At 48.2% G+C, this 27,718-nt stretch overlaps 1 long non-coding RNA gene across 1 annotated transcript; it reads left to right on the top strand.

Annotated features, from left to right (window-relative positions):
• On the top strand, nucleotides 1-25,216 carry LOC307174871. The gene is made up of 4 exons (XR_013824191.1): nucleotides 1-290; nucleotides 3,151-3,340; nucleotides 4,034-4,298; nucleotides 25,097-25,216. It is a non-coding gene; the product is annotated as an uncharacterized lncRNA (long non-coding RNA).
• The last annotated feature ends 2,502 nt before the right edge of the window (nucleotides 25,217-27,718 follow it).

Consider the following 27,718-nt stretch of genomic DNA (forward strand, 5'->3'; position numbering starts at 1 on the left):
CCCTCCATCTTTGTTGACCCCCCCTTTTTATTTGCACGGTTCTATGGATTAATGCTGTTCCTAGTTATGAAGCAGGCTTTAAAACTGAAGGCTTAATCCTGAGCCCTGGATTTGCACAGAAGGGAAAGAAAGAAGACCGTGCCCCCCCAAACTCAGGGAAGTTCACTGAAGAATTTTCCTCTTTTTCTTCTTTCAGTGTTGCTTTGCGGCAGCCTTTTGGGAGGCCAGGATGACCCTCTGGGCCGCCATCTGGAACTCCCCAGAAAGAGCCTGTGACAATGGCAGCACTGGTAAGCACGCCACCCTGGCACCTGGCCAGCAGTGGAGGAGGTGGTGCTCAGTCTGGGAGTCTCCACCCCGGTCAAGGTCAGGTCGCGCTACCCTCCCCACCCAGCTCCCTTTGGCGACTCCCCCCAGGGAGGTCCCCAGACCAAACAGGTCTTCCTGCAGGTACTCCTCAAAAGGCCACTGTCTTAGAATAGAAGGAATTCCAGGAGTGCCCCACCCCAAGCATGCATTGGAGCTTTCATAGAGCTAGCTTGCTAGCCAAAGGAAACGAGAAAAAGAAACATGAATGTGTGGGGCCTGAAGGATTCTAGATGTTAGTTTAATTTTCAGCTCCAAAATTTCCCATTACACAGGTCATACTGTCAAGACCCTAAGCCTCACAGATTTGGAATTCGTTAGATTCAGAAGTTTTGAAAAATCAGCCTGGTCAAATTAGAGCACCGACTGGGTATGAGATGATATTATAGAACAACTGGTTTTCTCAGGTTTGAGAATCACCGTGTGATTATATAGAACAGCTTATTCCTAGGAAACTCATGCTGAAATATTTGGAGCTGAAACATCATGATGCCAGCAACTTCTTTTCAAGTGGTTCACCAAAAAAACGTGATACAGATAAAGCAAATGTGGCAAAAGGGTTAACAATCATTGCATCTAGGTGGAGGGTATGTAGGTGTTTATTGTGCTATTGTTGCAACTTTTCTATTTGTTTGAAGAACTTCTCTGTAAAAAAAGGGAAACATTTAAATAAAATAAGCTATTCACATGCAAAACAAGACAATACAGAATTCAGCCTGCTCTAGCTGAATTTCACCTCCTCTCTGAGGATAGAAGTAGTAAAAACAAGATGGTGTCCAGGATTGCAGAGTTGAGCCAACCAAAGAGAACCAATTATTTTTAAAGAGTTTATTAAGTACTTGTCTGGAAACAGTACTGGTCGTTAAAAATCCTTTTAGTTCATGGCCAGAGGAGGACTCATTTTGGAAAATGGGAGAGTCCAGCCCTTTTAGCTTATTGGCATCAGATGTAACACAAGTCAAGAAACACATCTTTTTTTTTTTTTTTTTTTTATCTATTTGGTTGCGCTGGGTGTTAGTTGTGGCACACGGGCTCCTAGCTGCGGCATGCATGTGGGATCTAGTTCCCTGACCGGGGATGGACCCCGGGGCTCCCTGCATTGGGAGTGCGGAATCTTATCCAGTACGCCACCAGGGAAGTCCCTCAAGAAACACATCTTGAAGACTTACTATGAGCATAGCCCTGATATGTCACCAAAGGTGTTTTTCCCCTGCCTATAATCTGGTATTGAGTACAAGGTAGCCGCACTTTCTCATCGTGGTTGTCGTGGGCTGAACTGTGTCCCCCACAAAACTCCTGTGTTGAAGTCTTAACACTTAGTACCTCAGAAGGTGACCTTATTCAAGAATAGGGTAATTGCAGATGTCTTTAGTTGAGATGAGGTCAATAGGGTGGACTCTATCCAATCTGACTGGTGTCCTTATAAAAAGGGGAAATTTGGGCACACGGAGAGAGCCACATATACACAGGAAGAACACCATGTGAAGATAAAGGCAGAGATTGGAGTGCCGCTTCTACAAGCCAAGGGAAGCCAAAGATTGCCAGCAAACCATCAGAAGCTAGGAGCAAGGCACGGAATAGATTCTTCTTCACAGCCTTCAGGGGGAATCAACGCTATCAATACCTTTAGACTTCTAGCCTCCAGAACTGTGAGACAATACATTGCTGTAATTGGCCACCCAGTTTGTGGTAATTTGTGGTAGGCTGTTATGGCAGCCCTAACAAACCAACGCAGTGGTAAAATGAACACGTCATAAAATTTGCTGTATTAACCATTTTAAAAGTGTGCAGTTTAGTGAATGAAGGGGATTCACATTATTGGGCCGCCATTTTTTGTTTTTAGCTAGGGAAAAACCCAAGACTGTGGGAAAGTTGGAAGCCCAAGTTCCATATCAGCTTCTGTTTAGCTGAGTGACCTGTTTCATCATGTGTGCAGTGAAGAGGCAGGCAGGTGACTTCCTGCTCTGATGCTATCATTGCCCGTGTGGAGAAATTATAATAGTAATAATAGCTCACAGCTTATTGAGCAATTATTGTGTTCCAGGACCATGCTAAGGGCTTTTTTTTTTTTTTTTTTTTTTTGCGGTACGCGGGCCTCTCACTGTTGCGGCCTCTCCCATTGCGGAGCACAGGCTCCGGATGCGCAGGCTCAGCGGCCATGGCTCACGGGCCCAGCCGCTCCACGGCATGTGGGATCTTCCCGGACCGGGGCACGAACCCGTGTCCCCTGCATCGGCAGGCGGACCCTCAACCACTGCGCCACCAGGGAAGCCCCATGCTAAGGGCTTTACAAGGATTATCACTCTTGATATCACAATAACTTTATCAGGGAGGTATCATTAGTCCCATTTTACAGATGGGGAAATCGAACCTCAAAAAGATTAAGTGCTTGATTTTGACAGCCCTGGGATTTGAAAGAAGCTCATGACCACTGTGCATACTGCCTTCTAGCTCTTTTGGCTGCACTAGCCTAGGAGGAAATTAAAAGCATAAGGTACTGATCAGATTGAAACATAGTTTATGTTTATGCCAAATCAGCCAACTGCCCTAGAGCCCCCATTGCACACGCTGTCACACACCAACCCAGCTCTCTCATGTCCCTGTGTTCTTGGGGAGGGACTCTGAAGAGTCCAAGAATTCTGAATTCCAACTTGACTTTCCAGGTCATTCTGAAGGTTTATATATGGAGGTAGGAAAATAAAACATTTTATTTGACAGCTTCTTAGCTTGACTTGCACATTTTGGATAGCTAGACATGTGGTATGTGGGTTTCCATTTGTGCAGTGCCCCGAAGGATAGAGGCAGCCCCGTTACCATGGTTCCCCCGAGCCAACAGATCTCCAGTGGCCTCCCAGTGGCAGCCGGAGCTTGGGACTCTCTCAGAGTCAAAAGGAGAAGCCATAACCTCTGAGCATGAACCAGGCCAGGATCTGCCCTCCAGCAGTTTCACCTGTTTCCATCAAGGGGCAGGAAGGTACGTTGCTACAGCGTGGGGCGAAGCCCAGCTCACCCACAGGGCCTGACTTACTGCTTCACCCGCTGCAGAGGCTGCTTCTCTGTAACGCACACCCACCTGCTCAGCCCAGGTCCGCCTCGGTTCTCTAATCACATTTGTTTTCTATATCCCTCTAAAAAAACCACCTCTCTGTTTCCCACAATAGAAAAGGCTAGAGCAGGTTCGCTGGCCAAGGAGAAGGAAAGACAAGGTTGAAGAGACAAGACAGAAAGGGTCCTGGAGAAGACAACAGGGTGGTGGGGAACACAGGGAGAGGGCCGGGGGCCCTCAGCCTCCGGGGGCAAGCGAGAGAGCAGGAGAAGATGAGTAAGCTGGAGGGCTCAGCGCGGCAGACTGGGCCTGCTGGGAAGAGCAGCTGTGCCTGATGGAAGGAGTGGGGGAGGGGAGGGGAGGGGGAGGGGGCGGCTTAGCGAGGCCCCCCCGGCAGCCTCTTGGGTGGACTGCAGCCCCACCACAGAGCCCCAGTGGAAACACTGACTCCAGCTTAAGGGTTGACCGAGGAGATGAGAGGAGGTGGAAAGTGGCTAAAAAGCCCAAGTTTGGCTGTCGCCCCGTTCAAATGCCTTTCTTCCACAGCACCCTGCAGCTGTGACCACACTGATGGGCTTCCAAAGCACGATGGTAACCTGTTCCCCGTGCCCCTCTCGGCAGGCCAGGCAGTTGTTAAACCCGTTTCACCAGCGAGGACATGAGAAGTGGACAGGTGATGTGCCTCACTCAAGGTCACATGGCCAGGAAGGTGTGAACATAAGGTGAGGCCAGCAGCCGGACGTGGGAAAGGAAAACCAGTGGCCAGATTCCAGCGAGGATACACAGCACTCGTCATCACCGCCGTCAGAGCTCCCAGTGACTGAGCACTTCCTGGTTGCCTGTGCTCTCGCCCAACCCCCTGAGCCTATGGGAAAAGGCCTTTAAGGTAATTATTATCCCCATTCTACAGATGAGGTGTCTGATGTCCAGCGAGGTTAAGTCCATTGCCCAAGGTCACACAGCTGCAAGTGATGAGATTGACAGCCCAGGTCAGAGGGCAGAGTGTGTGCTGGCCTGGTCCACAAGTGTGAGCCTCTGCTATGAGTACACATGAGAAAAACCCACAGAGAACACATATGCGAGACAGAGGGCCTGATTCCAAGCAGCGGGGAACAGCTGTGTTGGCAGGAGGGGGTGAGAATGTGTGTGTGAGCGCAGCTTTGACAGCAGCCAACAGCGCGTGGGAGTGTGTTGACAGCAGGGTGTGGGATGGCAGCGCCATCGCCATGTGTGTTTCTGCTGGCAGCGGAATGTTCTGGTCTGTGTTGATAAACAACAGTTTGGGCAGGCGCGAGGCTGGAGCAGGGACAGAAGAGAAGCACTGGGGGTGGGTAAAGGCGGGGGGGAGGGGGTGTGCCCGGGGTGATGGTGACCCAAGCCTGCAGCTCCCCGAACGAGGGGCCTCAGGGTGGCGGCTGTCGTTTTGTCGGTTGACCTCATTGGGTGCACAGTCTGGGTGTGGATCCCTCTGCAAACCACCTGATGCCCATAAACATGAAAAACAGGAGCGGGGGACACACTGTGAGGAAGAGAGCGTTCTTCCTGGGTTGGTAGTGGCACCGATGGAGGTTTAATCAACAGCTGAGGCCAGTGTAAACACACCACGATTGCTGTGGCTAGGCAAATTCCTCAAAAGTCAGCTTCTTGGAAGAAGGGGCACCCCCGAGACCATCCCGGGTCATGACTGTAACTGGAGCCCCTGCATCTCACCCTCGCCTCCTGGCAGACACAGGTGTAGGCCTGCAAGCAAGGGCATCTCAGCCTGGGAGTCACTGCATGAGAGACTTCCCGGGGCTTGGCCCCAACCCCATCACTGCCCTGGCAGGTCCTCCCATCAGAATGCCCCTCTGCTTGCTCCGTCTCCATTAGCTGAACTGTATGCTACCTCCAAGACCCTAGGTATTCCTCACCTCCTCCTGGATGCCTTCCAAACCATCCGGAGGGCCTTAGAACGGCCTCTTTCAGAACCCCAACTGCTCTTGTTGCCAGGGCCTCTCACACAGGCCTCACCATGTGGATGTCGCCTAAACCTGTGCTCTGTGCGAGGCACTGAACTGGGCAAAAACAGGAGGCTATGAAGACCCCTGAAGCCCCAGTAGCCGCCCTCAGGAATCTTACAGCTCAGTTGGGGTGCACAGAGGGAAAAAACAGGAATGAGGGTGTGAAAGGCTGAGTGAGGGCGCACAGTAAATGTGGTGGGATATCAACAAAGACAGCCAGCACTCCTGATCTGGAAGGGGGTGCAGTTAACACACAGGGGTGAGGGGGTAGCCCTGCCCAGGTAGTTTCAGCTCCTCAAGTTCAGGGATCTTCTGAAGCCAACACATGTTCAGGGATCTTCTGAAGCCAACACATGGCATCTGCTAAATCAATGCCTGGGGTTCCATGATTGAAAGCGTCCCAACCACACTCTGAAATCGTTGTTTGGGAACTGGAGGCTCCCCCACCGCCCCCTGCCCTCCGCAGGGTTGGAGGAAGGAAGCTTTGGCCTGGCCATGCTAGTGGAGGAGGCTGACGCTGCCCTTCCCTGGTCTGCTGGCTGCCGCCTTCCTGCCAAGGGCCTCTTATTCCCCAGGGTCGGTTATCTGTACCCGACTTGCTGCCATGTCCTGGCCCTTCTTGTCCTCCAAAGTTCCCAGCTCCTGATCACCCCAGAGGCCAGGGCAGAGAGAAACAACTTAGACTGAGGCTCCTGGTGGCTAATCACAGACGCATTCGCCCTCCTTGTCTCAGGCTGTTCTCTTGTAGAAGTTCAGCAAAACCATGTCCCTCAGTTCTCCTCATGCGGCCCTGTTAAGAGGCAGACCTGCTTTCCTCTGTACACCCAAATGGAGTTACTCTTGGCTTTAATTTCCTAACAGGACCAACCTTACCAAACACAGTGGCTGGCTGCATCTATGTTTCCATTTGAACAATGTCAGAAGGGCCCTTACCCCAAAACATCTTCCCCACTGGCCCATGGAGGTTTCTGAAGTTGCACTATTAGTCCGATATTCAGGAGACCTTATAAAACTATGATTCGTGTGTACTTTAAAATGGTTAAAATGATAAATTTATGTTATGTGTATTGTACCATGAAAAAAAAATTTTGGAAGGATGTGCTCTAAACTGTCAACAGCACTGTTTTCTAGATGATAGAAATTTGGGTAATTTTGGGACTTCCCTGGTGGTCCAGTGTGTAAGACTCCGCACTCCTGATGCAGGGGGCCTGGGTTCGATCCCTGGTCGGGGAACTAGATCCCACATGCATGCCGCAACTAAGAAGCCCGCATGCCACAACTAAGACCTGGCATAGCTAAATAAATAAATATTTTTTAAAAATGAACCCATGTCACTAAAAAAAAAAGAAATTTGGGTAATTTTACCTTCATTTTTATACTTTTCTATATTATTTGCTATTTTTAAACAACTGGGCATATACTATTTGATTAGAAAGGAAGATAGGGATTCTCTGGTGGCTCAGTGGTTAAGAATCTGCCTGCCAATGCAGAGGACACGGGTTCTATCCCTGTTCCGGGAGGATCCCACATGCCGCAGAGCAACTAAACCTGTGTGCCACAACTACTGAGCCTGCGCTCTAGAGCCTGCGAGCCACAACTACTGAGCCCACGTGCCACAACTACTGAAGGCCACACCCCTAGAGCCCGTGCTCCGCAACAAGAGAAGCCACTGCAATGAGAAGTCCATGCACCACAGCTAGAGAAAAGCCTGTGTGCAGCGATGGACCCAGTGCAGCCAAAAATAAAATAAATAATTTTTTTTAAAAAAAGAAAGGACAATAATACCCTCTTTGTTTTGAGAAATAAATACTATGACTTTCAAAAATAAATAATACAATTCATCCCCTGGAGAGGCAACACCTTAAGTTAGTATGTGTCTAACTTTTCAGATCAGGGAGTTTTGAAAAGGATCCCCTAGAGAGGACTGAAGAAATGCGGGTTCCCTGGCTCAGGTGGCCAAGCAGCCCCGGTGGTTCTGAGAACAGCCAGGCCTTCAACTCCCAGCCTTGGAGATGTGTTCTGGGAGCTGCCAGAGCAGTGGGAAGGGAAGGGGGCGAGCTAATGCCCTGCCACCCTGACCTGCTGTTGCTGACACTCCCTCACAAGGCAGGGCCAAGACAAGGTGTTCCCAGTTCCTTTAAGTGGGAGCCTCCACATGCCTTTCCTTGTTTAATAGATGCTTTGGGGAAACATGCACCCAATCTCTGGGCCTGGATGAGGCCTGGAGAGGTCATTCAGTCCATCCTCCTGCCTCTAGGCAGCACTGGCATGATCCCAGCTGGGCAAGCCTTGTTTTGAGGAGTTGGGAAGTTGGGCATTCCAGACCCTTCCTTGCTCAGTCATTCTCGTGTCTAAACATTTCTAGCCAGGAAGTCCTTCATCATGTCTAATCCAAACTCTCTACTCCATGAGTTGCCATCCTGTGGCTCTTGTGGGTCTGGTTGGAGACAGAAAAATGCCTCTTGCTTCCCTGCCTTCTCCAGGTCAGGAGCCACTAGACCCTTGAATCAGGACCAAAATCCTAACTGGCTGTGTGACCCTAAGCAAGTCACTACTACTCTTTTTTTTTTTTTTTTTTTTAATGTTGAGCCTTCTTTTAATTAATTTATTTTTTATTTTTGGCTGTGTTGGGTCTTCGTATCTGTGTGAGGGCTTTCTCTACTTGTGGCAAGCGGGGGCCACTCTTCATCGTGGTGCGCGGGCCTCCCACAGTCGTGGCCTCTCTTGTTGCAGAGCACAGGCTCCAGACGCGCAGGCTCAGTAGTTGTGGCTCACGGACCTAGTTGTTCCGCGGCATGTGGGATCTTCCCAGACCAGGGCTCGAACCTGTGTCCCCTGCATTAGCAGATTCTCAACCACTGTGCCACCAGGGAAGCCCACTACTACTCTTTGAGCTTCAGTTTCCTCACCTGTAAAATGGGGCCAATGACGTCCATAGTGCAGGAACTTAGAGACTGAATGAGACTGCAAATGCAGATGCATGGAAGAGGCATACAACTTGCTGCTAACATGAGGCTATAATTATTATTTATAATAATAACCACCCATCCTGGCTGAACCATTGTACAAAATCATTTCCACTGTGGTGGTACACAGGGTAATTTTAGGTGATACAAAAACAAGTATTTTAAATTAAAATTTAATGTGTGTTAGAAAAAAATGAAACTGACACATCAAATCCAGGATTTCACAAATATTATTGCTTAGAACAAGGGCAAGTTAAAACAACAACAATGACAATAACAACAACTGAACATTGTTTTAAAGAAAAACTATTAAGTAAATAATACTCTGGGTAGCACAAGGTTAGGGCAGAAATCATAAAGGTGGTGTAAGAAATGCTGGCTGAGGGGAGACAGCAAAGCGGGGAAAGGAGGCTGGTTCTTGAGAGTGGGCAAGAGTTGCTGAGTCTGGGGAGGGCTGAGAAGGGATGTCCCAGAGGACAGGAGGAGACACCTGTTGAGCGGATGTTGAGCATCCTGCCCACAGATGCAGCCCTTTCTGGGTTCTGGAACAGTCTGTCTCCCCCAGAGCTGGGCTGTTACCAACTCCAGCAAGGCTGGTGGGCAGGCAGGGTTAGGATTTCCTGCCCATATTCATGGTCGCCAAGGCTCAGTGCCCTGTCTGCATCCAGCTGTCCCCTCCAGGGGGAATTGGACAACTCAAATCCCACCCTTGAATCCCTCCTGCAACATTGCCCATCCATGGTTTGCAAGCCTGCAGTGTGGAACTCAGCCAGTGACTGGAAACCACAACTTCCCCAATGGATCCCCCTCTTCCACGCTCAACGTGGGGTTCGGCAAAGATGCCCTGGCAAAAAAGGTCCTCTGAGACCTGCTGTGTGCCAGGTCCCTGTCTGGGCACCAGGGACACAGAGTGAAAGAAGCCCCTGCCTTCCAGGGGCTCATAGCCAAGCCAGGGAGACCCGCCTCTCACAGCCATTTCAGAGGTTTTGGAGGAAACAGTCCCCTCTGCCTGGGGGTCCTCAGCCTCCCAGCACCAGACATTCTATTGGAAGAGGACACCACCTCCCTTTGCCCCTGGGAAGAGGCTCCAGGCCCCTCATTTATCTTCCATCTCCCAGGCCCAGGACTGAGCATTGTAATGCTTCCTCTTGAGCTGGGGTTTTTCAGGCCCCGGGGGTGTGTATATGGATGGGTTCTCTGGAGCTTGAGAGCCCTCTATGAGACAATAAAATGTTTGTGTTTTCATTTTGGAATAATCTAAAAAAAATCAATATAAACATATTCTATATCATCTGGATGCCTTGCTTACAGCCGATTATGTGAGCACAAAATTTTGGTATCTACCTTTGCATTGATGTTTATGGAAGGCAGTCTTTTTTCTTTTTAAAGTAGAAGCTACGTGCAGAAAAATATACAAAGCTGAAGTATAGAGCTGGATGAATTTTCACAAAGAGAACACATCTGTGAAACCAACACTCAGATCAAGAAACACAATATTATTACTGTCCCCTGGACACCCTCCTTAAGACCTTCCACACTCCCCAGAGGTAACCACTATCCTGACTCCTTTGAACTTGATATAAGTGGGTCATATAGAATGACTCTTTGGTCCCTGGCCTCTTTCTCTCAACCTGATACCATGAATTTCATCCACGTTGTTGGCGTATAGCCGTAGTTGACAGTGGTTAGCTTCTAATCCAGTGTTTCTCAAAGTGGGATTTTCAGAAGTGGTTCTGGAGGGTCTATGACTCTACCATTTGGAGAAAAACAAATGTGGGTACCTGCTGGTTCAGAAGGGTATTGAAACAGCCAACTGCAGGGCACACAGTCCTGTCCTGGGCATTCACTCCACAGCCTAGGTCCTGTCGCAGTCCTCCTGACTTGTGGTTTCCCCATGCATCAGGCTCGCCCAGGCCTCTAGGTCTTTGGAGATGTTGTTCCTTCTGCCTGGGACTCCCTTCCCTTGCTCATCTGCCTGGCAAAGGCCTACGTGTCTTGTGACCTCTGAAAGGCTGCCTCCTCTGTGAGGTCTCCCCTGGCTTTGCTGGGCAGGCTCAGGCACCCCTTCTCTTGTGAGGCCTCTGTGTTCTGTCCAGGTTGTCCCTGCAGCATTTATTCACACTTGTGCGGTCCTTGAAGGTCTGTCTCTCTGTTTGACTGTGGGCTGCTTCTTCTTCCTCTTTTTCGTATTAATTGAAGTATAGTTGATTTACTTGTGTTAGTTTCTGGTATACAACAAAGTGATTCAGTTATTCATACATATACATATTCTTTTCCATTATGGTTTATTACAGGATATTAAATACAGTTCCCTGTGCTATACAGTAGGATCTTGTTGTTTATCTATTTTATATATAGTAGTTTGTATCTGCTAATCCCAAACTCCTAATTTATCCCTCCCCACCCTTTCCCCTTTGGTAACTGTAAGCTTGTTAGTTCTATGTCTGTGAGTCTGTTTTTGTTTTGTAAATAAGTTCACTTGTATCATTTTTTTTAGATTCCACATATAAGTGATATCATATGGTATTTGTCTTTCTCTTTCTGATTTACTTCACTTAGTATGATAATCTCTAGGTCCATCCATGTTGCTGCAAATGGCATTATTTCATTCTTTTTAATGGCTGAGCAGTATTCCATTGTGTCTATATACCACATCTTTATCCATTCATCTGTCAATGGACATTTAGGTTGCTTCCTTGTCTTGGCTATTGTAAATAGTGCTGCAGTGAACATTAGGGTGCATGTGTCTTTTCAAATTAGAGTTTTCTCCAGATATATGTCCAGGAGTGGGACTGCTGGATCATATGGTAACTCTATTTTTAGGATCTTTTTTAAAATTTACTTATTTTGTTTCTTTATTTTTGGCTGCGTTGGGTTCGTTGCTGCGTGCGGGCTTTCTCTAGTTGTGACTAGTGGGGCTACTCTTCGTTGCAGTGCACGGGCTTCTCATTGCGGTGGCCTCTCTTGTTGCGGAGCATGGGCTCTAGCCGCGCAGGCTTCAGTAGTTGTGGCTCGCGGGCTTCAGTAGTTGTGGCTCACGGGCTTCAGTAGTTGTGGCTCACGGGCTCTAGAGCGCAGGCTCAGTAGTTGCGGCGCACAGACTTAGTTGCTCCGCGGCATGTGGGATCTTCCCGGGCCAGGGCTCGAACCCGTGTCCCCTGCATTGGCAGGCGGATTCTTAACCACTGCACCACCAGGGAAGCCCTATTTTTAGTTTTTTAAGGAACCTCCGTACTATTTTCCATGGTGGCTTCACCAATTTACATGCTAGACTGTGGGCTTCTTGAGAAGGGGAGTGTGGAGTGATGCTGCATTCACTCTCAGAGTGACCAAGGAGGCACTTACTGCACCCCCCACCCCCAGAGCCATCAGAGGCAGGGGCGGGGTTCTCTGTGCTATTTCACCTGCCTTGTTAAATATGGAGCTTAGGTGGCCCCAGCATCCCTGTATCATCAGCAAGGGTGGACAGCATCAGAACAGTGGCATGGGGCTTCCTTGGACAAGCTACCACGCCAGGGAACTAAAGGCCTGGAGAGCCCTGCTTGGACCCAACGCCGGGCCCTAGGGCCCAAGGGTGAGATACTTTACCAGGCAGGCATCAGTTTTCTCATCTGTAAAATGGGGACAATGAACCTGGTCACCTTTCTCTTTCCTGGGTAGAGGACGAGGTTAATGAGTGCCCAAGGCTGGACGTAACTGTACTGAAGATGGAGTGCAAGCTGCCCAGAGGCAAGGTAGTGGCCTCGGTGACCCTTGGTTCTCTCTTCCTGCCTGAAGGTCTGTGAGACCCACAGTTCGGCTGTGGCTACTCATCTTGGTCCCCCACCCTGTCCTGGGTGAGTCTCGGCTTGGAAGCCTTAAACTGCGTGCTAAGCACCTACTCCACTCATTTCTACCTAAATTTGCCCAGCCCTGTGCCCTGCCCCTGCAGTGCTCCGGCCGCTCCAATACAGTACATTGGGTGTCCTTGTCCCTTCTAACAGAACGCTACTCGTACGTAGTGTTCCTTCTGCAGGCAGCCTTCTCTTAGCAGTGGTGTTCACGTGGGGCTCACCTACACGGTCAGCATTTGTGAAGGGTTTGGGCCCTAACTGGCCCTCTACTTTGACACCCGCCCCCCCCAACCTAAGGTAGAACTGGGGCCGCAGACTGTGACCTGGCTGGTCCCTGGAAGAGTGGGCTCCGCCGGATGGGGGTAGCAAGATACAGTTCCCTGTTGCCGTGACAACTAAAAGCACCCCCGTGAGCCTTTTCATTGGCCACGGAGGTTGAGATCCCGCCTCCGCTATCGGAAGGCACCAACCCGAGGCAGACTGGGTGAGACCCCACTGGGGCATTAGAGGGGGTGACAGGTTTCGCTTCCCATCCGGCAGGAAGACCCACGGGCACATGATCCCACTTCTCATGGACATCCTGGCTACAGTGGAGCTGTGTCCAGGAGTCGGTCGCGGGTGGAGGTGGGGAGCATCTCGCTGGCCTTTTCCTCTGGCGGGGCTGGCTAGACATGGAGCTGGGTGAATGGACCGGGGAGGAAACAGTTTTTCTTACCAGCAGTTCAGGCCCGGGAGGTCTGGCTCCTTGGGGCTGCGGCTGGGAGATCCCCAAGGGCTGTCAGGTGGAGGCGGGGAGTGGGGGGAGGCTGAGGAGGAAAAGTATTAGGGAAGGGGGTGGGGAGGATCTCACTAGTAAAAGAGGCAGACGTTACTGGAGGTAAAGGTCGGCTTGGAGTCACAAAAGACCCGGGTTCGAATCCTCTCTGTCCTCGCCAGCACACAGGTGCCTCCCTCTCTCTGTTTGGGGCGAGGTTCGAACACTCATGACTTTTTGCCGATCCTTGCGCTGAACACCCTGGGACTTTTCCCTCCGTTATGCCCTCAAAACGACCCTGAAATAGGTGGGTGCCGTTTTACAGGTGAGGAAACTGAGGCTCAAGGAGGCTACGTGGGAAAAGCCCAAGGTGAGCTCAATTCCCAGACGTGAGAAAGATCCGGCGGGGGTTGGCGGTTATCGGGAGGGAAGTAGGAGGTGCCGTTCCCACCCCCACCTCCAGGCATCCTGGCCTGTCCGGAAGGAAGGGTAGTGCCAAGCCTTGAGGCTTGCGTGGTTTCCTCTAGCAAAACTGCCGTCAGGCTCTCTCTGGGGGGTAAACCGCCTGGAGCCTTCTCCAGAAAGTTCCCTGTGCAGGAGACTGCGGGTTAAAGATAGAGCCGCCCTCAGGGAGGAAGGGAGAGAGTGTTTATAACTCCTTTTTGCCCTTTCAAAACTGTCTAGAATTGCTAATGGAAGCCCTCATTTAACAACAACGGACCCACTTAATTTAGCCTAGCTGGGATTGAGACCTCGCCCCACCATGGGACCACACTGACGTGCTCCAAGGGAGGGACTGAGCCAGTAGAGGGGCGCTGGATTTAGCATTGGATTGGACATGATCTCTGAGCCTCACATCCTTCACCTGTAAAATGGGCTTGATTAGATCGTGAGGGCTAGCAAAATTAATCATGACCCCCACTAGAGTCTTTCTTGGTGGTACCTGTGATCTGCATGGACAAGGCAGTCCTCCCTGCAGAGTGCCCCCCACACCACCACCACCCCCAGAGATTCCTGGGACCCCTCAGAGTTACAGGAAGAGGCTTTTTCCCAGATGCCCTTGCAGTTCACCTCCTGGGGCCAGATTCATTAACAAACACTTACAGAGCACCTAAAAGTTGATGCTTTTTGAATGTCTAACATATGTCAGGCTCTATGTGAAGTGTTGGACCCTGACCAATTCTTTTAATCATCCTAGAACAACCCTTCCTTTCTCCTGAGAAATGCTATTACCATCATCCCCTTTTTGTAGATGAGGAAAATGAAATTTATAGAGAGGTTAAGAAAGTTCACCATGGAAATTTCAGACTCTTTCTGATGCAAATGACAGAAAGCCTGACTCAAACGGGTTTATGCCAAGAAGAGAATTTACTGGCTGTGGGAAACTGAAGGAGGCTCAAAAACGTCATAAACACTGAATCCTTCCACTCTGCCATGAGTGGTCTTCGGGGGCTCCAGGTTCATAACATCCCAAATTCCAGGTCAGTAGAAAAGGGTCTCTTCTTAGCAATTGTGACACAGGTCCCAGGATTTACTCTAATTAGACAGTTGGTGGTCACATGACCACACATAAAAGGCCCTGCCCAGGAAGATTTATTGCTGATTGGTGAGTCTGGTCACAGGCCCCATGACTGCAGCCTCACCTGTTCCAATGAGCTGAAAAGGAAGACGGGAGGAATGTTTCTCCAAAGAAGAACCGGAAGAGATGGGAGATGGATGCCAGCTTCTAACTCTACCTGTGTCCTCCACGCTGAGGTCAAAATGTCACACAGTTGAAAAGAGGTAGAGCCTGGACTGAGCCCTGGCAGTCTGACTCCAGAACGCATGGCCCTTCTACTACAGGTGCCAGCCTGGTACTAAGGTCCTAGTAGAGAAAACATAGATGTGGAAGATGAGGCTCCCCGCCCCTTCCTCACTGGTCCCAGGTCAGTCCTCATCGCATCTGGTGCCCATCCCCACCTCTGGCCCTGGCTCCTGTTGTTCCCGAGAGGGTTCCTGGAGCCTTTCTGATAGCTGGGCCTGGGCTATTGCCCACCATGCTGCCAAAGGCACTCCATATTTAGCTGAAGTTATGCACTGTCCTGGGGTCTAGTTGCTTCCTGTTTCTCCAAGCAGAGGGGAGGTTCCTTGGGGACTGAGACTGTGTTCTCCCTTCCCCTGTGTGTGGTCCTCCTCTGGGACCTGGCAGTATTTGTGCAGCAGGCAGCAACCGTGCTTGTGAGGGACCCTAGGAAGGCCCTTGTCTACCCACTATATTCCTCCTTTACTTTTTTTTTTTAATGTATTTATTTTATTTATTTATTTTTGGCTGTGTTGGGTCTTTGTTGCTACGCGCGGGCTTTCTCTAGTTGCGGTGAGCGGGGGCTACTCTTCGTTGCGGTGTGTGGGCTTCTCACTGCAGTGGCTTCTCTTGTTGCAGAGCACGGGCTCTAGGCACCCGGACTTCAGGAGTTGTGGCTCACAGGCTCTGGAGCGCAGGCTCAGTAGTTGTGGCGCACGGGCTTAGTTGCTCCGCAGCATGTGGGATCTTCCCAGACCAGGGCTCGAACCCGTGTCCCCTGCATTGGCAGGCGGATTCTTAACCACTGCGCCACCAGGGAAGCCCCCTCCTTTACTTTTAAAAATTCTATCATTAGATGGGATTTCAGTCCTTTAATTCCTGTTAAGATTCAAATTCCTCTGAGAGAGGGGGCATAGTCTTGTTACTCATTCACACTTTAGTGACAAATAATTCACAGAATCCTTCCTGAGAGCAGGCTTTGTTATCATGGCCACCATTTATTGAGTGCCTGCCATGCGCTCTCCACTGATCTAAGAGCTTCTCATACATTATCTCATTTAAATCTCACAACTCTGAAGTGAGTACCGTAATTTTCCTTGTTTTACAGATAAGGAAACTGAGGCCCAGAGAGGTTAAGCATCTTACCCAAGGTTTGCAATCAGTGGAGCAGGAATTTGAATGTAGGAAGTCTGGTTCCAGAGCCCACACTGCCTATCACTCCACCAGGTTAATCCCTAACACTCTTCAGTGTACAGACGTATTCAGTGTATTCACAGACATCTTTTGGACCTTCCTACAATTCAGTGAGGTAGTTGGTACGATCATCCTCATTTTACAGAGGAGAACACTGAGGAGGCTAAGTTCAGTCAGCTGGCAACAGGGTTTAGACCCAGCACTCCCATCTCAGCTCAACTCTCCTCCCTAGACCACATGCAGCAGCACACAGTGATAGGAGCCTTGAGGCAGCTCCTGGGTGGGAGAGGGAGGGTGCAGTGGGCACGGAAACTGGGAGAGCCCAGAACGGAGCTGCTCCTTCCTCTCTTCTCCCCCTCCTCCTCCCTCCATCGCTTCCTTCTCTCCTTCCTTCCACTCATTCATTCACCTACCTGGGCATCTACTAAAGGTAGAGGCTGTGGGTAAGAATGGCCAAAACAAGTGTCCCTCGTGCTGTCACAGGGCTGACAGTCTAAAAAACAAACAAACAAAAACACTTGCTATATCTTAAGTGTTAATGATGAGCTGGGCCCTGTGCTGAGTACTGGACGTGCGTCATGCTCAGAGCCCTCTTTTTCAGGTAGGAGACTGAAACTTAGGAAGGGTCCCAGCATCTCACCATTAGGCTGAATTGCCTCCGTCTTGGGGTGTAGTGAGGATCCAGTGAATATTTTTGGAGTGATGAACACGCACACACACAGCCCAGGCTTTGTGACCCCAGCACCCAGCACCAGAGGCAGCCATGTGTGCTGTCTCTGGCACCCTCCCTACCGCCAGGAGCCAGGCCCCATCCCATACAGGAAGATGATGGGGAAAGGCCATCTCCCAAAGCAGGGACAGGATGGCACGCTTCAGGACCTCTGGATTGAAACTCCCAGGGAAATTGAATGAGAGTGATCTAACCAGAGATCCCAGAGGGAGAAACCAGGGCTGGGGGTGGGGGTGCGGGTGGGGCAGGGAGGGCAGGCTTTTAGCGTGGCTTCCTTGTGCCTCAGTTTCCTCTTCTGTAGGGTGACTTGCTCACAGCTGTGTCTGAAGTGTGACCCATCAGAAACTTCCTAGAGCTGGCTGGACGCTTCATCCTCTCCACTTTCTGACCTGGTTCTCCCAGACTCTTCGTGGGGATTATGTTTCCTACTTTACAGATGTGGAGACAGGGCTCGGAGAGGCTGACCCCCAGCCACATAACGAGCGTTAGAAATGCGATGAGAGCCCACCAAGGTCTTGAGTCTATTGCCCCAGCAAGTATCTCCTAAGCACTCAGTGGGGTCTGAGCTGTGCCTGGGACATATAGCAGTGAGCAAGACACACTTGTCCTACCTCCAGGGGCACCAGTCCCAGTAGCGGGGGACAGACAAGGGAGGAAATGTTGAAAATGTTGGCAGGACAAAGTGAAGAGCCAAGAGAGACCACAGAGGTCGGCTCAGGGCTGTCTCAGCTCCCGCACTTGGGAGGACCCAGCAGAGCAAAGGTTTGGGGGCTGGAGAGTTGAACTGGGGAAGGCTGGGCTCCAGGACCAGTATTCCTGGCTCAAGTGGGGTGCTGACTGGGAGAGGGAGTTGGAGCTGCCTCACCCTCAGAAATACCCATACCAAGGCCACTTTCGGCCTCTGCCTGCTGCCTCTCAGGCCATGCTCTGCCTGCCAGGAGTTTCCATCCTTCAGTTTCCTTGTCTTGGGTGGTTTCCTGCCCCACCTGCTTTCCTGGAGCCCAGTTCCCCATCACTCCTGCCAGACATGTACCAGGGTCACTCTGAGTAACTGCAGGGACCCAGGGTGACCTCACCTGATTCAGTTTGACTCACCCTCCCCATTTCTGGAAGGTGGCTCTTGGCCATTCTTACGTCATGCTGCAGCACCCAGGGCCTGTGGGAGTGGCATATCCCCCTCCCCGCTCCCAGCAGTTCACCCGGTCTGTGTCACAGAGGGGAAGTGCGGGAGCCCTGAAGAGGGAGACCTCACACACCCAGATTAACTCACTCCGTCTACAGCTCACTTTGGACTGTTTCCTTTCCAGTGATCGCGAACATTCTCCAGTCTACTTTCTTGTTTTTAACAGGAAAAGGACATTTTCTAGGAAGACTAGCTGTTGTTAATTGACCACTTACTATGAGCTGGGCAGTCTGTAGGTATCATCAGAGTCTCAAGCATTTCATTATTGGTCTTCATTTTCTAGATGTGGAAGCCAGAGCTCAGAGAGGGGACTTGACTTGTCTGAGGTCACACTGCAAAGAATTGTCTGAGCTGGGTTTTGGAACTCAGGTGTACTTGACTCCAGAGTTGTTTAGCCAGGGCCCCACTCCTGGCCACGCCCTCCAGCTGCCCACAGGTCTGGGAGGGCAGAGGGAGATCATTCCATCCCCAGCTTGAGCCTGCCCAGATCCAGGCACCCCCACTAGGACCCCTTCAATAGTGGTGCTGGAAGGGATAGAAGCTTTGAGAGGAGCCACCGTTTGCTCCACCCAGGGGTCTTAGGGCCATCGCTTTCTTGGTGGGCAGAAGCCCAGACCCACATAGCGCCCATGGGAGGGGATCCTCTTGTGAGTGGGCCAGACATGTGCTACTTGGTGGGATTCGTGACTGGTCATCCCACCTCATTTTTAGGTGGGCCCAGGTCTGCCATCTCAGCTCTCCACCCTTTCCCTTCCACAGCCGCTCCCCAGTCTGCTCCAAATCCCTCCCCCGGGCCTCTCGCACCCAACCTGCTTTCACACCAGATGAGGCTGCACAGCCCACAGTGGCCACTAGTCATGAGTGGCTGTTGGGCACTTGAAATGTGACTAGTGCAGCCAAGGAACTGAGTTATCATGTTATTTAATTTTAACCAGTTTACATTTAAGCTTAAAAAGTGACACTCCATGCAGTGCTTAGAAAACACAAGTATGTTTGGAACAACTTGAATGTGAGGATCTACTTTTTCAACTGCAGATTTTAGGAACTCTAAATACAGATCGTTTTCTGAGAAAAATTTAGCAAGGGTTTTACATGTAAACTAGCCACCAGATCTTGAAGACTTAGTAAAATAAAATGTAAAAATATCTCATTAATATTTTTATATTGATTATGTGTTGAAATGATAGTATTTTAATATATCAGATTAAATTTTTAAATATTATTAAATGTTTAAACTATTATTAAAATTACCTTTGCCTAATTATTTTGTAACGTAGAAAATGTTTAGAAACATTTTCAATTACTTATGTGGCTCTTATTTCTATCAGATAGTGCTAGTCGAGAGGGTAAACGTGTGGGTTCAAATTTTGGTTCTGTGTATCCTTGAGCAACGTAACCAGTCTCTCTGGACCTCAATTTCCTCACCTTTAAGAGAGAGATAATAGTAGTACCTCCCTCACAGAATTGTTCAGAGGAATAAATGAGATAATGTTTGTAAAGCGCTTAGCACAGTGCCTGGCATATAGTAGTGCTCAGGAAAAAAACGACAATATTATTATAGGCTTCCTTTTATCATAGCACCCAGTTGCAGTTCAATTAAACTCAACAATATTTATGGAGGGCTGCTATGTGCCTGGCTCTGAGGAGTCGATGAAGAACAAGCCAGATCACAGCCTCTGCCCTTGTGGAACTCCCATCCTCCAGGAGGGAGGTGGCCGCTGAAAGAAACAGGGAATGTGCAGGTAGTGAGTGCTCGGGAGAAAATGAAGCACGGAGATGTTGCTAGAGGCTGCTGTAGCAGGAGTGGCGAGGGAAGGTTCCCCTGTGGAGCATGACCGACGTGGAACCACCACGTGACGCTGTGAGGGAAGGGTGTTTCCGGCAGAGGGAACAGCTAGTGCAAAGGCCACTGCGAAGCCCCTGTGACTGCAATCTGTCTCCTGTATTGCACCATCTGCTTCACCAAACTTTCCACTTCTCTCATCCAACTCTCTCCTGGCCACTGCACTATCCCTGTGTTCATGGCAACCTTTGTAAAGCTGGTCCAACGTAATTCCCCATCTCATCTGCTCTCCTCTCTCCTGTCTGCCCCGGAAAACCTCCTCCCTCCTCTGGCCCTCCAGCTCAGGTCCCCTCTTCTAGGAAGTTTCCCCTGATGGTTCCTGTCCCCACTGGTCTCTCTCTGGGATTCTTCTAAGACTGAACACTTTGTTTTACAACATCCCAGTTCCCATCTTGCCTCTTCATCTTTCTGGGGCAGTCATGCCTTCCCCACAGACTTGCCCCTTTTCCTAGGGCTGGAACCAGAATCAGGTCTTACACTCTTCCTAGCACTCAGCCCAGCCGTTCATTAACACCTGTGGATTGCCAGGTCCTGGGAGAGGCATGTCTGCCTGGGCAGAGTGGAAAATCCCTGGCTGAGGAAAGGGCCATGGAAATTTCTTCTTAACGTTCTCCTTCCAGACTTGGACTTGCCCCAGAAAGCAGTCAAGCATTTGCCCAGTGCCCTGCAGGGCGGCCTCTGTTCTTCCTCCTGCCCCCACCCCCAACCCACCCCAGGCTTGAACCCAGGGAACAGTGACAGGGTGGGGCTGGGGAGAGGCAGCAGCTGGCAGCTGAGCTCTGCTGTAAAGAATCGCTCTTGATGTCATCCAGTCCCACCCCCTCAGTTCAAAGATAAAGGAACAAGGTCAATGGCAAAATCATGCTAGACTGCGGGTCTCTCCTCTCCCGTTGAAGCTCATTCCATTGCTCCATGTTCCTTGGTTTCCTCATCTGTAAAATGGGAATAATAATAACAGTACCTCCTTCATAGGAATGGTGATATGTGAAGTGAGTTAAAGATGTAGAGATAAATATAAGCCCTAGGTCTGCCCTTCCTCTAGCCCCTTGGTGGAGTGTGCAGTTCCCATTCTTCAAGCTGCCAACTTCTGGGGGGACTTAAAAGAGGGTTTGAAGTTATCACCGGGGGCTGGCAGGTTCCAAGGAGGATTGCCCGGTGTCGTCTGTACACTGTGTCCACAGCACATCTGGCTCACATTTGTCCTGCTGCTTTTTAAATGTCCGTAGATGCAATTTTGGTGAGTAAAATATGTATTCACTTAACATTGTTACTGAAGTCACAGGTTTGTAATATATTTGCTCAGTCAGTGATAGCAAAAGTCAAAATTTTTGGAGGATGAGAATTGGTTAGGGGCCACTGGGGCAGGTTCTCCAGTCCTCAGCCCTTCTCTCCTGGGAACCCAAGCCCCTCTCCTGTCCTCTGAGATGTGCCAGCCCAAATCAGCTCTACTATTCTGTCACCAGCCCTCAGATTACCCCCTCCCCTCCCCTCCGAGGGAATGGGAATGTGGGCTGGGGGGAGGCCTAGGTGAGAGAATGAGAAAAGCTGCCTTCTCATGCTCAGGGCTGAACTCTCATCCGTCCTCCTCTGGGAACCTGTCCTCACTCTGTCTCCAAATTCCTAGAACATATAGGATACTGCAGATCCATCGCCCTCATTTGGCTCTTTACACCTTACTACCTGTAGGCGTGGGTGCGGTGGGCTTAACTGTTGCGGTAATTTGGACCTGGGCTGAGATGTGGAGAGGCATAAAAGTGCTTAGAAGTATTGTGCACTGTTGGTGGGAATTTAAACTGGTGCAAATTGTATAGAAAACAGTATAGTGGTTCCTCAAAAAGTTAGAACTAGAATTATCATATGATCCAGCAATTCCACTTCTGAGTATATACCCCAAAAAAGTGAAAGCAGGGTCTCAAAGAGATTTGTACACCCATGTTCATAGCAGCATCATTCACAATAGCCAAAAGATGGAAGCAACCCAAATGTCCGTTGATGGATGAAAGGTAAAGCAAAATGTGGTATATCCATACGGTGGAATGTTATTCAGCTTTAAAAAGGAAGGAAATTCTGACATTTGCTACAATATAATTGAACCTTGAAGACCTTGTATTGAGTGAAGTAAGCCAGGCACAGTAAGACAAATACTGTATGATTCCACTTATGTGTTGTATCTAGAGACATCAAATTCATAGAGACACAAAGTGGAATGGTGATTGCCAGGGGCTGGGTGGTGGTGGGGGGATGGGATATTGTTATTTAATGGGTATAAAATTTCCATTTTGCAAGATGAAAACGTTCTGGAGCTTGGTTTCACAGCAATGTGAATATATTTAACACTACTGAACTGTACACTTAAAAATGGTTAAGATGGTAAATTTTATGTTATGTGTATTTTATCACAATTTAAAAAAAAAGTGTTTGGAAGTGGCTCCAATGGGCCTCTCCAGGAGATGGTGGATTTGAGATGTCATGATCCTTTCTGTCCTTCTTTTCTTCCATACATGTGCATTGAGAATTTTCTATGAGCCAGGCACTGTTCTAGGCACACAGAAAATGTAGGCTGACATTCTGTTAGCAGAGACAGACAATAAATAAAATTTGAACCAAAAGGCTCATGGCTTCTCTTTGCTTTCCTTTACTTAGTGAAAAATTTACCGTATTTACACTAAATGGGACCCTAATTATGGAGCTATAATTTATGTTTTAAAACTTCTAGAGCTCATTTTATGTACTTTTTCATGTGTGTTAAAATTTTTTTAATTGAGGTATAATTTGCATACAGTAAAATGTGCCCTTTTATTAGGTGTTCAATTCTATGGATTTGAAAAACATGTACTTAAAAAACAGTTTTATTGATATAATTTACATACCATAAATTTCACCTATTAAATTATATTAATTTTATTATATTAATTATTATATTACTAATTATATAACAGTTATTATATTAATGGTTTTTAGTATATTCACAGAGTTCTGTGAATATACTAATTTAGAATATTATCATCACCCCAAAAAGAAACTCTATACCTATTAGCATTCACCCCCAACTCCTCCCAGTCCCCCAGGCCTAAGCAACTAATCTTTCTATTTCTATGATTTGCTTATTCTGGACATTTCATATCCATGGAATCATACAATATGTGGTCTTTTGTGATTTGCTTCTTTCAATTAGCATAACGTTTTTGAGGCCCATCAAATGTGGTAGCATGCATTATTACTTCATTTCTTTTTATTGACAAATAATATTCTGTTATATAGGTATATCATGTTTTGTTTATCCATTCATCTGTTGATGGACATTTGGGTTGTTTCCACTTCGATATTATAAATAATGCTGCTATGAAGATTCATATATAAGTTTTTGTGTGGACATATGTTTTCATTTCTCTTGGGTATATACTGAGAAGTGGAATTGCTGGGTCATATGGTAACTGCAGGTTTGACATTATGAGGAACTACCAAACCATTTTCCAAAATGGCTCTACCATTTTACAATCCCTCCAGCAATGTATGAGGGTGCCAGTTTTTCCACATCCTTGCCAATACTTGTTCTTATCCACCTCTTTGATTATAGCCACTCTGGTAGTATGAAATGGTATCCCACTGTAGCGCTGATTTACATTTCCCTACTGACCAGTAATGTTAAACATCTTTTCATAAATGCTTATAGGGCGTTCGTATATCTTTAAAAAAAATTTGTTTTCACAAGTTTTTTTGTGTGTTTTTTTGTTTTTTTGTTTTTGCTGCATTGGATCTTCATCACTGCGAGTGGGCTTTCTCTAGTTGTGGTGAGCCGGGGCTACTCTTCCTTGCGGTGCATGGGCTTCTCATTGCGGTGGCTTCTCTTGTTGCAGAGCATGGGCTGTAGGGTGCGTGGGCTTCAGTAGTTGTGTGTGTGGGCTCAGTAGTTGTGGCTCACAGGCTTAGTTGTTCAGAGGCATGTGGGATCTTCCCAGACCAGGGATCGAACCCCTGTCCCCTGCATTGGCAGGCAGATTCTTAACCACTCTGCCACCAGGGAAGTCCCTGTATATCTTCTTCGAAGAAATGTCTATTCAAATCTTTTGCTCATTTTTTAATTAAGTTGCAAGAGTTCTTTATGTATGCTAGGTGAAAATCACTTATCTTGTATATGATTTGCAAAATATTTTCTCCCAGTCTGTGAGCTGTCTTCTTACTTTCTTGATTATGTCCTTTGGAGCACAAATGTTTTAAAATTTTATAAAGTCCAACTTGTTGATCTTCTTTTAAACTTGTATTTTTGGTGTCATATCTAAGAAATCATTGCCTAATCCAAGATCATGAATATTTACTCCTATATTTTCTTCTAAGAGTTTCTATAGTTTAGTTCTTCCATTTAGGACTGTGATCCACTTAAATTTTTGTATATATATACTTTAAAAAAATTCTGGTATTAACATATAATTTACATTCAATAAAATTCACCATTTGAAGTATACAGTTTAATTAGTTTTATCTTATATACTTTTAATCCTTCTGTATTGGGACGTCCCTGGTGGTCCAGTGGTAAAGAATCCGCCTTCGAATGCAGAGGACATAGGTTCGAGGAACTAAGATCCCACGTGCCGCCGGGCAACTAAGCCCACGTGCCACAACTACTGAGCTTGTGCACCTCAACTAGAGCCCGCCAGCCGCAAACTACAGAGCCCACGCACTCTGGAACCCGCGCACCACAACTACAGAACCCAGGTGCCCTGGAGCCTGTGTGCCACAACTAGAGAAGAGAAAACCTGCACATCACAACTAGAGAGGAGCCCACACACCACAACGAAAGATCCCACATGCCTCAACGAAGATCCTGCGTGCTGCAACTAAGACCCGATGCAGCCAAAACTAAATAAAATAAAATTTTAAAAATCCTTCTATACTGTTAGATTTTTTTTTCCCTGGGAAGTTAGGGATAGGGAAAATTGAATGTGTGCCCATTTTCTCTTTTTTCTTATGCCCCACAGTTTTGCTTGTAAATGTATGTGTGTGATTATGTGGGAGCATGTGTGAAAGAGAAAGAGAGAGAATTTTGATTTTGATATCAGCTTCTTATGGGTTCCCACTTACTTTGGCTTTCTCTAGCAGCTCCATGGACCCATTTAATTATATATAGGTTGAATGAATGAATGCAGTAATCAAGTGACAGTCTATCAGTGTCTGCCCTCAGAGCCATCAGTACCACATGGCCACAGATGTTTCCATGCAGCTGCCCATTGTTAGGACTGAGATGGAGACTCCCCAGCTGGGCCCATGCGTGGACGTGTCTGGGTTTAATGGACTGTTTTCTAATTTGTGATTCCTTCATAAAGAGCCCCCTTTTCAGGATAATTACAGAGTCTTGTAATAATCTATTACTTAGGACTGGTTTCTGTTCCTCATGTTTTTGCAGCCTTCCACTGGGCTGCCCCAGCAGCACTGGCCACCTCCAGCAGTGAAAGCAGGGTGAGGCTGACCAGGACACCTTAACTGAGGAACCAGGAGAGCTCAGTGGATTGAGTGAAAGGCCCAGGAGGTAGGAGACCACACTTCCCATCTTAGCCCTGCAGCCCTGCTCACTGAGCCACTCTGAGCCTTCAAATTTCCTTCTGAAACATGAGGTAGAATTAAAGGAACCTTATCTAGGGTGCTTAATATACACTGGGCTTAGAAAAATACCACTTAGAAGTGAAGCAGTCTGAGCACGTTAGCTCACAGTGATGTTTTTTACCAGAATTTATTAAGGTTACATATTGACGTGACTGTTGTCAAGATGATGACTTTTGAATGTTAGAGAAAAGGCGGACCAGAGGTGAGGCAGTCAAAGGTGGTCCCTATCACAGGGTGCCTGTTCCACTGCAGCCCAGGCCCCCCATCTCTTGCCCAGCCACTGGCTTCCTCTGCCAGTGGTGAACTCCAGTTATACCTTTATATATTGAATACATCATTTCCTCACTATTATCCCCATTTTACAGAAGAGAAACTGAAGGTGACTTGCTCAAGGTCATCGGCTAAGAAATGTCTGAGCCGGGATTTGAATCCAGATTTCACTAACTCTACTGCATGGTGGTCTTACGCATTAAGATACCACTTCCGTTCTAGGACCTCTATATTCCTCTAAACTAGGTGGCAGGCAGAGTAAAACAATGAAGTGTTTGTACCCTGCCCTCCTCTCTCCTTAGCCTAGAGTCTGAGGCTGGTGGGGGAATCTTGTGTTGTCTGAGCCCAGGGAGAGGGAGATGATCAAGCAGTCCGACAGCCAGGCTTGAAGGGAACCCAGGAGTGGGATACCAAACAAGTGCATACAATGAGATTGGAAAACTGCTGAATTTTCTACACTGCAATTGTGAAGGATGAGGCTGGGCGAGGGAGAGGGGAGTCATAAAAGGGCTGGAACTTGCTCTGGGCCTTAAAGGAAGGGAAGGGTTTTCAGGCAAAAGAGGGGGATCACATCCCTGGTGGAGGGTACTGGAAAAAGCAGAGTCTGGGGCTAGAGGAGGGAGCAGGCCAGGGGAGTGGTAGAGAGTGGTAGAGGCTGTCAGCCTGGGTAGGGTGAATAGGGCCTGATACCAAAGGTCTTCAAAGGCAGGCAGTGGAATCTGATAATAGGGAGCTATGGTAGGTTCTCCAGTAGTATTCTGTTGGGGTGGGAAATAGAACTAAGGGAGGGAGGGAATCCTATACAAAGGGAGGGAATCAATACAAATTTTATAGGCTAAATAGAACGATTTCTGAAAGCATTTTCCAAAATTGGATTTTATGTGGAAGTCTCATATGCTTTATTAACTTTCAGTCTTAGCAACAAGGGAGCCTGTTCCATCTTCTCTTCAAAAGCCCAATACCTAGGACAAAGCTCCCTGCCACATCTTAGGAGACCTAAGAGCCCTAACCTGGGGCTCTTTCTGTCCTATTTGGGGGGATTTTCTAGGTCTTTCTGTCCTATTTGGGGGTATTTTCAAGCCCTGTGAGAATGAGGAAAGGCAGTCTGGCCTCAGAAAAGGGCATCTTAGCTGAGACTTCGTGGGAGCCCAAGTTTTCCTCCAGCCTCGATCTGACCATCCAAGAGAAGGAACTTAGGAGCAGAAGCAAGAAAAACTACAGTTCTGCAGCCCATGGAACGAAAACCACAATCACAGAAAAATAGACAAAATGAAAAGGCAGAGGACAATGCCCCAGTTGAAGGAACAAGATAAAACACCAGAAAAACAACTAAATGAAGTGGAGATAGGCAACCTTCCAGAAAAAGAATTCAGAATAATGATAGTGAAGATGATCCAGGACCTCGGAAAAAGAATGGAGGATCGAGAAGATGCAAGAAATGTTTAACAAAGACCTAGAAGAATTAAAGAACAAACAGAGATGAACAGTACAATAACTGAAATGAAAAATAGACTAGAAGGAATCAATAGCAGAATAACTGAGGCAGAAGAACGGATAAGTGACCTGGAAGACAGAATGGTGGAATTCACTGCCGTGGGACAGAATAAAGAATGAAAAGAAATGAAGACAGCCTAAGAGACCTCTGGGACAACATTAAATGCACCAACATTCGCATTATAGGGGTCCCAGAAGGAGGAGAGAGAGAGAAAGGACCTGAGAAAATGTTTGAAGACATTATAGTCAAAAACTTCCCTAACATGGGAAAGGAAATAGCCACCCAAGTCCAGAAAGCACAGAGAGTCCCAGGCAGGATAAACCCAAGGGGAAACACACCCAGACACATAGGAATCAAATTGACAAAAATTAAAGACAAAGAAAAATTATTAAGAGAAGGAGCTGAGGGTGCCTGCTGCTTCCCGGTCTAGGAGAGGGTTAATGCTTACCTCCCCATCTAGCTCTTGCCTCCAAACACCAATGAGACTCTCTGTTCTGGAGCCAGACACGGCTTTTTGTTTTCCTCTTTGGGGGTCACGGAAGCACAGCCATGAGCATTGGCCCTGATCTCAATTCCTGGGAAACTGCCCCCAGGTACCCCCCAAGTGCTGAGCCTGCTTCACCCTCACCTCCACCCTGAGGGGCTGAGAGCGGGCAAGGT

This window comes from Stenella coeruleoalba, assembly GCF_951394435.1.
Source record: "Stenella coeruleoalba genome assembly, chromosome: 16".
Taxonomy (NCBI): domain Eukaryota; kingdom Metazoa; phylum Chordata; class Mammalia; order Artiodactyla; family Delphinidae; genus Stenella; species Stenella coeruleoalba.